Source organism: Lates calcarifer, linkage group LG1, assembly GCF_001640805.2.
Source record: "Lates calcarifer isolate ASB-BC8 linkage group LG1, TLL_Latcal_v3, whole genome shotgun sequence".
NCBI lineage: Eukaryota > Metazoa > Chordata > Actinopteri > Centropomidae > Lates > Lates calcarifer.
This window is the reverse complement of record NC_066833.1, coordinates 14341084-14353942: the sequence shown is the minus strand read 5'-3', so window position 1 is coordinate 14353942 and position 12859 is coordinate 14341084. Positions and strand designations below refer to the sequence as shown.

The following is a 12859-nucleotide window of genomic DNA, read 5'->3' as shown; positions in this document are numbered from 1 at the left end:
GCCATAGGCATAAGGACCTGTGACCTATAAAGTATCTAAATGCTTTGAAATTTTACAGACACGTCTCCCCCATTCACCACTGTGTACAGTTACCTCAGGTAAGATTGTAGCCCACTTGAGCTAGCAGTGAAAGCAAAAGGTCATTTAAGATAGCAAGCCAGATTGCAAGTTTTATCTATACTTGTGAGCCCCAACTTCTTAGTTGTCCTTATTTGTGCAAGGAAACAGTACAATAGCACTTACTGCACATTTAAACTGTATATGGCAATTGATAAATTGGAAACTGCGAAGTGTTGTAACTATGTGAAATATGTGTTTGTTTACTTGCCAACAACTGTCCCTCAGTGTGAGAGTGTAAGACTTAATGCTTTGTGAACAGGTAAACGTAAACAATTTTAGCCTACCACTGAGGTAAAAGACATTTTCATTCCATTTTACTTAACTTAAAATATATCAATTTGCCAGTCAGTGCTACAAGGCCTCTCTCTGAGCTAATCTTGCTCTGGGCAAGCTCAGCTCATATACATCTTATTTCTATTAGGCCCTGTGAAACTCGGGCAGTGTTTTAAAGGGGAGATTTGTGGGTCTTTCAGCAACTCATCACCCTGAGGAGCCCAATAATCCATGTTGTTTATCCAAAGAGTACTTTTGGCACAACTTCCCACAGGGTTGCAAAGCTAATGGAAGAGCTGGAGTATTATTCTGTAGGCTGATATATTTTGCTTTTTTATTTTTTTCCCCCGGTGGTGTAAATTACCCAGTTATGCTAATAGGTGTACCTTTGGAAGCATACATTGTTGGCTCAACATTAGAGGCAGAGAGAGCTTCCAAGGCTGTCACATAGATTATCCCTCAAAAGTGGAAGCCAGCTTTTGTTTACTCATACTCTGCATAGATGCACATGCCAAACTATTAAGTAGGCACCATATCCATAACAATTCATCTAAAAGCTTTCACAGTCTGAATAGGGACGGGAACCATGATTTGCTTCCATATCAAAAGATGTACATATTGTATATATAATTGTTTTCCTTTTAGTGAGGGTGGCAATGTGATTAGTGTCATTCTGTTATGGTAACTTTTGATTTACAAGCAGAAAGTCCTCAATGAGGATTGATCATTTCTCCTAATACAGGGGATGTCAGTATTGGCAGAAATTGGCATACAATAGATACAACAACTAATACACCTTTGAATGCATGTGGGAAAACATCACTTATTATACACAAAGCATCACTCAAAGGACTCTGTTTTCATACACCTAGTGGTATGGCACATGGTGCAGTGAAATATGCGAACACACCGTACAGGGCACACTTGGTATTTCCGGGGCCAGCACCTGGCACACCCACATCGTGCTTGCAGTACATAATGAGAGATACTGATTGGCTGCGGTGAATGTAAACACAGTGACATGGATGATGACAGTAAAATGCTCACTAAAACACTGTTTAATTTACAACTTTGTGGACTGCTGCTAATAGTCTGTTTGCCATGCTAGATCCTGCAGGTTGTGCTTACAACCTTACCCACACTTTTTCCTGTACTGCCCTTCTGCATGCCACACAAGAATTTTTTGCCCGGTAGATTTTGTTATGACTGCACTGTGAAGGAAGAGCCTGTGAACATAAACTACCTACTAACTATTGTGGATTACAGAGTTTTTAAGAATCACTCATTAATCTCTGTTCTGTCTGGTGGCATCAATGTTGTAATTGGACTATAACTTTTTTGTCTGCATGATCAAATACCATGAAATAAAGCAGGTTGTGTGACTTTAGTGAAGTTTATATGAATGTGTCCAAAAAGCTAAACTATAATGAAATTAATGACACTTTTTAAAGTAGTGCAGTTCTTTTTCCCTTTTTCTTTGTTCCTTCCTGAATCCTTGCTCCTAGACCTGTAATGACATTCGTTAATGAATATTCAAGTCAGTTGAAGGGCACTTGAAGATGGCAAATTGATACATACAAAACAGAAAGAAATGCACACCAACACATTTCAGTACTTTTCTTGATTTTTAAATGCAAGTAAGAAACCCTCCTTAGTTCTTCATTAGCTTGTTTTATCAGCCAGTTCCTCTTTGCTTGCTCAGAGCTACTCAGTGGACATTACTTTTGAGAGCAATCACTGCAATATTTAGAGTTTTTTTGAGGCCCTGGAGTGCTTACGCTCTGCCAAGAAAATAAGCCAGGGGACACAGTGGCATTATACGTGCGAAGGTCAGCTTGTTAACCAAAGTAATTGGATTTTGCAACCCTCTCTGGGTGATGGGAGCCTTTAGCCTGCTTTTGCAGCACAATCTTTCCCCAACTCCAATTTTGGTATTGATTTGTCTTTCATCTGGATTCAGAGTGTAGACAATGGCAGACGTCAGTCACACTCATTTTGTGTCATAAAGCACTCCTAGAGCTTGATTAATCAGCATCTGTTCTAGATTTATATGAAGAATCTATTAACATCTTTGTCAACAAAACCCTTGTATAAAATCTTGGATCACTTGTGACTGTACCTGTCTAGAACTTTCCTCTTAAAAAAAAAAACAAAAAAACGCATGGATTCGATGAGACTAATTATTAGCTAAACTGATCAGCTACCATGTTGTGGCTGAATGGTGTATTATAAGGCTAAACAGTCAGTTTTCTATATTTTTAAATTGGCTGAAAGGTGCATTTAATCGGTTGCAGGCACAAAGGAAAGTGATAGAATGGCTGGAAAGGAAACATCAATAATTCACAATGCTGAAATGTGAAAAGTTAGAACTGTGGTCTGCAACAGACAGAAAGAGAGAGGAAGTAGATGTTGCTCTTGGCTGTTTTGAGCAACTTTGGAACGATTCATCAAACAGCTACAGTAAGAGAAGCACAATAAAGACTAGGAGAGAAAGAAATGACATTTTGAACTTTGGGTGAAATGTCTAGGCTGCCTGATTCACAAACTGAACAGAACAAATCCCAAGTCATTGTATGCTGTGATCATAATTATTATACATGTGTTAACAACCCTGTTGAGCCTATAGAAGCTTATTTCATTATTGTATTGTTGGGTTTAATGTAGGGTTTATTTTGAGGAGCATACCATTTGTTTGGTCATGGGTCATGGTGAGCTGGTTGAGACCAGCAAAAATACCGAAATATATCAAAAACTGATGCCACAGCACAGGTATGTCTCAACTGAAGACAGCGGTAAAACTAGAAAGCACTCAAGAGTATGTATCCCCTCCAAGGCTGCATAATCCTCTAAATGTGTAAATTGAATACTACATTACATTCCATTTGCAGACCCACTTGTCTGAAGAGACTTACATTTTTACCCATACAAATACATTGGGAGCAATTTGGGGTTCTGTGTCTTTGTTCAAGGCCACACAAAGAACCAAGCCCAAAAACAACACTACAATTAATGGTTAACCTGCTGTGCCAACTGAGCTTACAGCCTTCAGGGGCTGAATTAACTTGCCAGGGTATCCCAGGGCAAAAAGAAGCTATGGGTCCTTTTTGAGTCCCTCTACACACGTTCCCCCAACAAATTTTGCCCCAAGCTCCTAAACTCCAAAAACCAACCAATAATCTTACACTGAAATGCCCACACCTTGCCCTCAGTTTGCTGTATGTTAGTTAATTTGAAATGAATAGATTTAACACAAATTTAGTAACATAATATACACTATGTCAACATAGTAAAAGACAGTTTTTTTATTTTTTTGCATGTCTGTTTCGTTTAAGTGCATTTACGTAATACCCTTCAAAAATTATTTAAGTTTATATTAAATAGGCAATACACTTGAGGTGCCTCAAAGAAAAAGCAGTTTAGAGTACTTAAATAAAATGCTTGCGAGTGATGCAATAACCAGTCTCTTCATGCATGTTAGAACAGCAACATATGCATACATGTACTCACAACAAACTGCTAATGGTAGAGTACAAGAGAGTACCTTCAGACTCTCCAAGCCTGAAGGTGCTTCCTTTTTTACAAATCCCAGTTAAACCCAGGGCTTTTACACACTTGTCTGCACTAGACATGAAAAAGAAGAACTGTATGTCTTAGGCAAGCAAAGAAACCAAAAGAAGGAGAAATAAAAGAAATTTGATCTGGTTTGCAGTTTGTAAACACCACCTACATTATATTAGGAAGTGTTGCTAAGGAAGGTAAAAATTTCAGCACATTATTTTTTTTTTTCAGCCTGATATTAATATCATATTGAGACCATAATCAAGGTATTTTCTGTTTTGTTTGTTTGTATGTTGTTGGTAAGACATTTTTGTCAGCCATACAAAGCTCTGCACCACTTCTGTCACAGAGATGTAGCCCTGTGTGTCAAAACACACACACTGGATGAATAAGACTCAGTTTTGTATGTTCTATGGGTGGATGAATGTATGGATTGATAATTTTGTGAGTGAAGGTTCTGTGATTAGCCTATGAACAGCAACTCCAGATAAAACTCTGAGAACTTATTCCTGCATTGCAGAGTTTTAAGATGGCCAAACAGCTGCAGTCCAGAGTTCTGACTACAAGAGATAACGAGGCACTTTGCCAAAAGCACTCAGGCTGCTATAAAATGGTATGGACAAATAGGGGTGTTTTTGGCATGGTCCTCTGCAGAGAAATTTGTACAATGTTTTCTTGTAATAGTTTTTAGATAACAGTCTTAAAACAGACAGAAGCAAATCTTAGTGTGGTGCACTTACTAAGGCACACTCATGAACAGCCTTCCAATTAGGCTACCAAGTGTAAAACGGTGCCCATTTCAAATAGACTTAAAAATGGTATTAACTTTACACACAGAGGCAAATTGAAAGGAAAATTAAAGCAAGCAAACAAATTGGTATGCACTGGTATACAGATACTATACAGTATACACTGAACAAATATAAATATACCTACCATCCTCTCATACATTTTAACAAAAATCACTTTTACATATACTGTATTCTACAGTCATTTGTCATAACAGACTGAAATATCAATGTCGAAGATCATGACAGAGTGAACAGCAGAGTACAAAATGTATAGTAGTGTCAACCTCAACCGATCCTTCAAATTATATGACAAAGTAAAGCATCAAAGTGCTTTCTGATCCCATATGTCATTTTTGGGTGACTGATCCTGTTGTTTGTCTATGGAGTACAATTTCACATGGAAACATCAGGTTTCCATAGCCATAGGCAGCGTGACAGATCAGAACTGAGCAAAAACATCCCTCTATGCTCTGATCGAGATAAGGGCAAAATATTATTCTAGATGGTAAATGTGCTTAATGACAAAATAGTTCTCATTTTTTGGTTTGCGGAATGTCTTGTTGCAGTGTGCTCTAGTTAAGTGGAGTCAGTGCTCAAACCAATACCATGGGAGTGATAAGGTAAAATTGCTTGCTGTAACGGATGTAACAGCTTTGAAGAGAAAGGACAGTCAAATTAAAGCAAATCAAATATGTTGTCCAGTGTTGTATTGTACAGTAGCTACTGCATATACTATAACTAGATAATTATACGTTATGGTGCAGGTGGATGATATGTTGCATCACTGTAGGTTTTGAAAGTCTGGAAGATTTCATCATTGCACAGTGAACTCTGGAGGATTGCCCCTCAGTGCTAAAATGACACACTTTTCAGAATGTTTAAAAATGCGAGACAACACACAATCCATGCACTAAATTTTGTTTGGTTTAGTGTCATTTTGATCCGACTCCCCAAAGCGCCTCACTGTATAAACGCCATCTGCGTGTCGCCACTTAATTACTGTCTGCATTCCTGTAGAGATCGTCTGCTTTAAATGCAGAGGCACGACATGCATATCACACTAATGCTGGGTTTTATGAAAGATGGAGGAGGAGAGTAATGGTAGCCTGGGTGACATTTCATCTGTCACATATTGTTGGTGTCACACTGAGCCGTTTACAAGAGCCGATGCAGAGTTAAATGCTGAGCAAATCTCACTGCAGACAAAGTGTTGGAGCTCGTAATCCCCCCAGTAATCACAGTCTCCCAGTGAGGAAGACAACAGGTGTGGCCATGTCACCCTTGATAATCATTCAGTGAGATAGGAGAAACGTGTTTGAGTCATTACACTGTTACACAGCTTTATGTTAAGCTTATCCAAGTCATGAGTATTATTTCTTATGCACAGGGGGAATAAATGTATCTGTGCCCACTACTGATTTTGCAGAGAGAGGATTAAGGTAGTTTGTTGTTACAGATGAAAGCAAGATTTGTATGTAAAAACTAATTGTTAATAAACCTGTTGAATTTGCACAGTCTCTTTAAATGTTTTGCAACCTGCATGTTTATTGGTGCATTGCTACCTTTGTAGAGACCATTACTGCCACCAGCTGTTGCTATGGATCACTGCTTGCTGCAGTAAGCAGATATTGTGCATCTTATCACCACTGTGCAAGCTGAAATTATCAATGTTCGATCCTTTCATCCTCTCATTCCTTTGGTGAAGCAAAAGTTTGAGGTCTCTTTGAGAAACAGTGCTTTGTAAAGTTCCACTGCAGTTTAATTATTAGACTGTCAATTTATTGGAATGTAAAATTTGGGGACTCTGAACAGGCACAGTTGTTTTTTTTGTATTATTCACAAACACATATGAAGTGCCTAATGTACAAAATGTTTTTCTTTGGAAGCTTGAAGCTGAGGATATTTTAAGACAGTACAGTAGTGCTGCATAAAAAAAAATAAAAAAGGCACCCTTCCCATTCAGTTCAATGGGACTACTGAGACCCACTCTGGCAAATAAATGCATAGTCATCCAGCAAAAAATTGATCTTGCCTCAACTTTAAAAAATGTGAAATTCTGCCTCATATGAGTGTAAACTACTGTGCAGTGTCTTGGCATCTGAAGCTTTTGAAATCAAGGACAAGCTGGACTTCTTGAATTGCATTTCATTTTTACTATTTTCAGTCTGAACACAGATATAAGCATGTACACATGAATGAGATTAATGGAATAATGAAACTCACACTTTCTTGTCATTTTTAGGAAAGGGACTGAACTATGGCTTTCATCAGCGTGCCTTTTAAAGGTAGAGCAAGGATAGGAAGAGATCTGACTTGCACCTCTTAAGTCGGATGTAAAGTAGGACAGGCATTCATAAATTATGGAGTAAACAGCTTTGAAAGAAGACTCAAATGTGATTTAAATGTTGCTGTGGAATCTAAAGTAGTTTTTATATCTATGCTCTCTCAGAAAGGCACTTCACACAACACTTTAAATGCCATTCAAAATTCACTTTTTCTCCAAGCTCAGCCATAATTCACCACTGTCTTATCAGCAAAGAAATGGACCTACTTAACTAAATGTATCTGTTTCAAATCACAGCTCTGTGTATATTCTGATACTCACTCCTGGTTGGTAAAGGGTTTTCATGCCTATTGCCAACTGTGTAGTGACCATGTGAGTTTATAATTAAAGTTGCTCTAAACAAACCTTCAAAGTAGACATACACCTGTTCTACATCAGTTAAAATGAATAAGCAGCATGACAATGAAATTAACATATGTGCTGTAAATCTTATTATGTGTATTCTTATATGTATTGACATGCAGCACTTGGTCTTTACCATTCCTTTATAAATTTAACATGAAGCTTTGTGTATAGGATATAATACTGACCACAATTGGACCATACTGTGAACAAGTCAAGAAGGGTTAACATTTAAAAGGACTGATTGAATTAGACACTTTTACAACAGACTGAAAAGAATCTTGGGGCAAATTGGCATGAAGCCAAATGCTCCCACAGAGGAAGGAGAGTGCAACCAGACAAGTAATTGTCACTAAAGAACCCAAAAGGCACCAACTTTTGCATAAATTAACACTTGAGAAGACTGTGCAGGGAGACGATGGAAAAAAAAGACCTGGGTTCTGAAGCTTAGCAGAAGAGATGATCATTTCAAACCCTGTCTCCTAAAAATTCTGTTTATACACTACTAATTTTTTTTTGCCAATTATGTTTTGAGGGAAACATCAAAGTGTACATGGAAACATCGGCACTTGGGTTCCATGGCTACAAGTTAGTTTCCAAAAATCTAGATGTCATCTTTTACTCCCAGTTGAACTTTGAATATGAAGCCCATCATGAATTCCTGTTACTTCTAATTGAGAATCAGCAGAAAGGTAGCAATCTTATCTTTTTATTCTTATCTGTCCAACAGCAAGAACAAGTCCTTTTGTCTGTTTTGACTGTTGTAATGCACAGTGTGCTTTTTAAGCTAGGAAACACAAGTTTTGGCTTTTCTGTATAATGTGGAGAAAATAATGAAAGAGTTGCTGACAAGAAGAAGACTGGCTGTTAGTTGTGCAAGATGATAACGCCCTACACAACAGCTAACACAACCAATCGTGTCAAAGGAAAAGGATGTGCTACAAAAAAAAAAAAAAAAACTCAACTGCTGCAATAGTTTTCTACCCCTCTTCCACAGACCAGTGTGCAAACTAAAGAAATAACTAAAGCAACTGGCAGCTTCATTGCAGCAGGCCAACAGCCATTTTCTCTTGTTAGCAAAGTGAGGGCTTTAGAAAGTTGCTCAGTGTTGGAGCTGAAATACCAAGTTCCATGAGGAAAATTCTTCTTTAATGTAGTCATACCAAATCTCAACAGAGAAATGAGACAATATGTTACAGAAAGCTAGAAAGCAAATTTTACTAACAACACAAAGGTGAACCTCCCGCCCAGCTCAGAGCCACAGTATGTCACAGTAACAGTGTGCATCATGAGGGGGAACTGGGAGATGGCTAGCTACGTCTTGCAAACTTGCCCTCTGTTTCAGATGGCCTTAAAACATAGAAGGATAGAAGTTGAACAGACCACAACTGACGTGGCACTAAAATGTTCCCAGATAACCTATTTGTTTCCCACCAAAATCCTTGTGTATTATTTCTTGCAGTACATTATACACTTGTAGTGGGTACAGTCTACAACTATTTTTTAAGGTTGAGGCAGGACTTGGTTAAGATTAGGTAAAGTTAGTAGTCTGGTTTAATACAGAAAAAGCTAACAGTGACTTAAGACACAATGTGTTTATTTTCATTTAACCATAATCTTTCCCTGAACTTTACTGATCTTGTTAAATACAAAAAATCAGCTACAGATGCAACATTATTAAAATGTTATCTGAAATGACTGTAGTGAGAGATCTGAATACCTCTGATCCATCATGCAGAGTTTGAAGTCCTAAAGGCACACAATTTTAAAGTTGTTATTTTTTTTGGTATGTTTTCAATGTTTAAAACATCTGCAGTCATGTTTTCTCCATGTAGTATAAAGAGTATAAATAGCATAAAGAAAAAACTTAATTTATGTTGTCATAATAAAGAATAAGATAGTGTTGTATGTGAATGTATACATTCATGTAATTATGTGGTTATATCAATGGTGATCATATACTGTAAACTTTCTCAACATGATACTGTATAGATTGCAAAATGATAGATTGCAATATCATTCCACTGTGTCCAAGACACAACTTGTTCACTCTTGAAATGCATCCAACCAAGAAGCTATTTGTGAAATGGAAATCTTCTCCCTCATCCGCTATGTTGTATAATTTCCTTTTTCTCTTATAGGGGTCCATCTGTGGCTGTGAAAAGGGCCCCATTCTGTTCATTTGGAACCATTGTGTTCATGTTCACATCTGCCAAGCAAGCCTTGTCAGCTGCAACTTGGACCTGTCCAATTACTTTCCAATTTTTGGACAATGGAATAGATGGAAGGAAACACAGATGGATTGACAGCTTGGATTGATTTCAAAATGAGAAATGTGTTGCTGACATTATGGTAGCATTATAATGATCTTTCCTGCAGCATTTGAAGGCAGAAAATTTCACCAATGAAATGGTAATTTAAGGGGTAAGTAGTGGGAAAGGGACTGAACCTAGTTTCATGTTTAATCTCTCCTGCCCAGTGAGTGTCATATCGCTTTGCCATACAGCTTGTAAAAGATAGATGTGCAATAACCTGCACTCATGCAAGTCGACAAACAATCCAAGAGGACTGACTATTGACTGTAAGACGGGTAAATGTTACTCATTCTAACCATAAATCTGAGAGTAAAGCTTTGATACATGCATGGGGGTAGTCCTTGCATGCACCCAAGACTCATCCCCAGATTTATGGAGGCCAAGGCACTCAATCTCTGAGACACACATTTACTTTCACAGAGTCTTCGTCATCAATCACAATGCAACACCAAGGACGTCCTGTTTTCTCTGACATCTGCTATTTGACAAACTCAAACTGACTGACACAGCAGAGAGGTTTATTACTCTCTCCCTGTTGGTGGGTTGCATGTTGAATTTTCTATATGGTGTACTGTTTTGTGTATCTACAGTGTATCCTTAAGAATATTCATATGAGACCATTATGTCAGTATACATTTAATTAGTTGTCATGCTTTAGTGAGAGAATCCATCCAAGCTTTGCATTCATAATGTTGTTCTTCATTAGAGTGCCAAGCTCAAGGTTTCTCAGGGATGAATTTCCATCGTTAGGAAAGGCTGAGCTCATTTATTTTGATGCTATACCAACGGCAGCATTTCTGCTATTATACAAGTGAATTAAACTAATGCATCTGTCTCCTCCCTGCTGGTGGACATTATTTATTAGCCCAATCTACGTCCATGTCTCTTATACTGTGTCCCATCCTTATCTCACTGGACTGTCTCATTCTCATTTCCCTCTCAAGACTAAAGATTTACTGTTGATAGGTATAACAATACTTACAGTTGTGTAAATGATCATCTTTTGGCTATATTACACAACTTAGCTTCCATTTTCCATGTTGCAGCATGTCCTTAGCTGGCACCTTAATGTACAGTGATATGTCCAGTTATGTAGAAACAAATTCTATGAATGATAATCGGCTCTCATATTGCAATTTAGAGACGAACACAAAAAGTATATAATACACTATAATAACACAACAAAAGAGTACAAAGCTGGTATAATCACCTCTGATTCCCTTAGGTTATAGGGTTGCATTGTTGACCTTTTGTTTTCTATACTTACAAAGGTCTGGATGAATATTTTAATATCTCGTGGTGTGTTCCTACAGCTCATAAAAGAAATACAGATGACTTGAAATATTGTTTATCTAAATAGGTGTAAATATATGATTCATCAAACATTACAGTAAGTAATTTATGAATGACTCACAGAATGCTGCAGAGGTATTTTGTTTTTGCTGTTGTTTGGATTCACTCTTGAGAAAAGGAAAAATAAATTTTGATTTGTATTTACTTTGGGGTTCTAGATGAATGATTTAGTGCCTTGGCAGAGGAAACATCTTATATGCAGTCTTTTCTAGGAACTGCTTGTTAGTTTGTGTGTGTGCAACTGTGTGTTTAAACCTCCTGTGTGTGTGTGTTTGTGAGTGTACTTGTGGTAACAACTGCTTGGCTCTATCGTTGTTCCATTTGCCAGGACATAAAAATACTCTGGGTTATGCATGGGTTCATCAATAACCATTGGCCTCATGAAAAGTTAATTCATTCAGGGCTTGAGAACAGACACTATTATCCCTGTTGGAATCATGTTGATGTAAGACATCCTTTAAAATCATCCACTTAGTCATGCAATTTTTTTGTTGTAGTTCTATGTGTATGTGTGTATAGAGAGAGAGAGAGTAAAAACCTTACCTTAACCTAATGCAATTTACATAAGAATTGTTGTATAGGTTTGTAACTTTTAAGTTTATATTTGAACAAAATTACATTTTCCACCTGTAATGGCCTGCTTGAATTTTATACTCAGTGTTAAGCTGTGCCTTGTGCCTCAGCAGGCCATGTTCCTAAAATGCACTGTCTATCGTGTTTCCTTCTCAATAAACTAGCTAGTTTTCTCTTTGCTAATGCAGGTGGAGAAAACCAGCTATTTCTGCTAAATGAAAAATGAAGTGAGTATCGTAATGTAAAATGAATTTTGGATTTGACAAATTTGTGGATTAAGGGAAAACTGCTGACTTTGTAACATGCAGCTATTTTACAGTAATCTTGCCTTTTCATTTAAGTAAGGTAGCAGAGGCAGTATGAATGAACACAACAACATCAATTCTACAGTGCTGTTTAGGATTACTGTATGTTTTGGAATTGAATTAATTTGAATAAATTAACCATTATTTATATTTCATTTGAATTTGATTAGGATGTCATCTGCATAAAAGGACATAAAAAAGATTATTTACCTTGAATACTTTTGATATGTGTGTAGGGGACAGTAAGGCAAGGGGCAAAACTGAAACACAATGTTGTGAACATGAAAATGTCTGAAGAAATGGTGTCAAGAGGCCTGGGTTCTTTAAGCATTATATTCCAAAGATGGGGAGTCCTTGACATCTCTTGAGGCTCTGTCACCTTTTTGTTGTGGGGCAGGCCAATGCCTTGTACACAATTACGAAGGTTGTTTTTTTTTTTTTTTAAACATTGCTTGTTCTGTGGGTTTTGGTCATTTGTTCATCCATAAACTGTATTTTAGGTCTCTGAAAACTTCCCTTTTGCAAAATTCCCTCTATGTGAAAATGCTCAGAAACTCTGTTTTCTGGTTTTTGGCTTCTTTTTTTTTTCTGAAAAACGTGGGTTAGGGTAATATCACCACCAGCTGGTTTGCTTTTTACAGTGCTCGAGGGCATATTTTTGTATTCATTCATTGTCAGTTGTTACCACAATTAGTTTTATTCTTTGAAGTCAATCTCTTGAAATAGATGCCTGCTATCTATAGAATAAGACCAGCAGGGAATTTGTATGTTGCATTCCAATCAGCACCAAGAGGAGAATTTAACATCTGCAGGCAAGGATGCATGGAATTTTGAGTAAGTGTCAGCTAATGCCCCTAGGCAATTCATGTAAAATGCACACAGGCT

The 12859-nt window shown here is 37.4% G+C and overlaps 1 long non-coding RNA gene across 1 annotated transcript in view; it reads left to right on the top strand.

Annotated features, from left to right (window-relative positions):
- Positions 1-11620, top strand: part of LOC127142458 (uncharacterized) — a 58542-nt gene extending 46922 nt beyond the window's left edge. The window contains exon 3 of the long non-coding RNA XR_007813222.1: positions 9570-11620. This is a non-coding gene — a long non-coding RNA (uncharacterized LOC127142458). The remainder of the gene's footprint in view (positions 1-9569) is intronic.
- The last annotated feature ends 1239 nt before the right edge of the window (positions 11621-12859 follow it).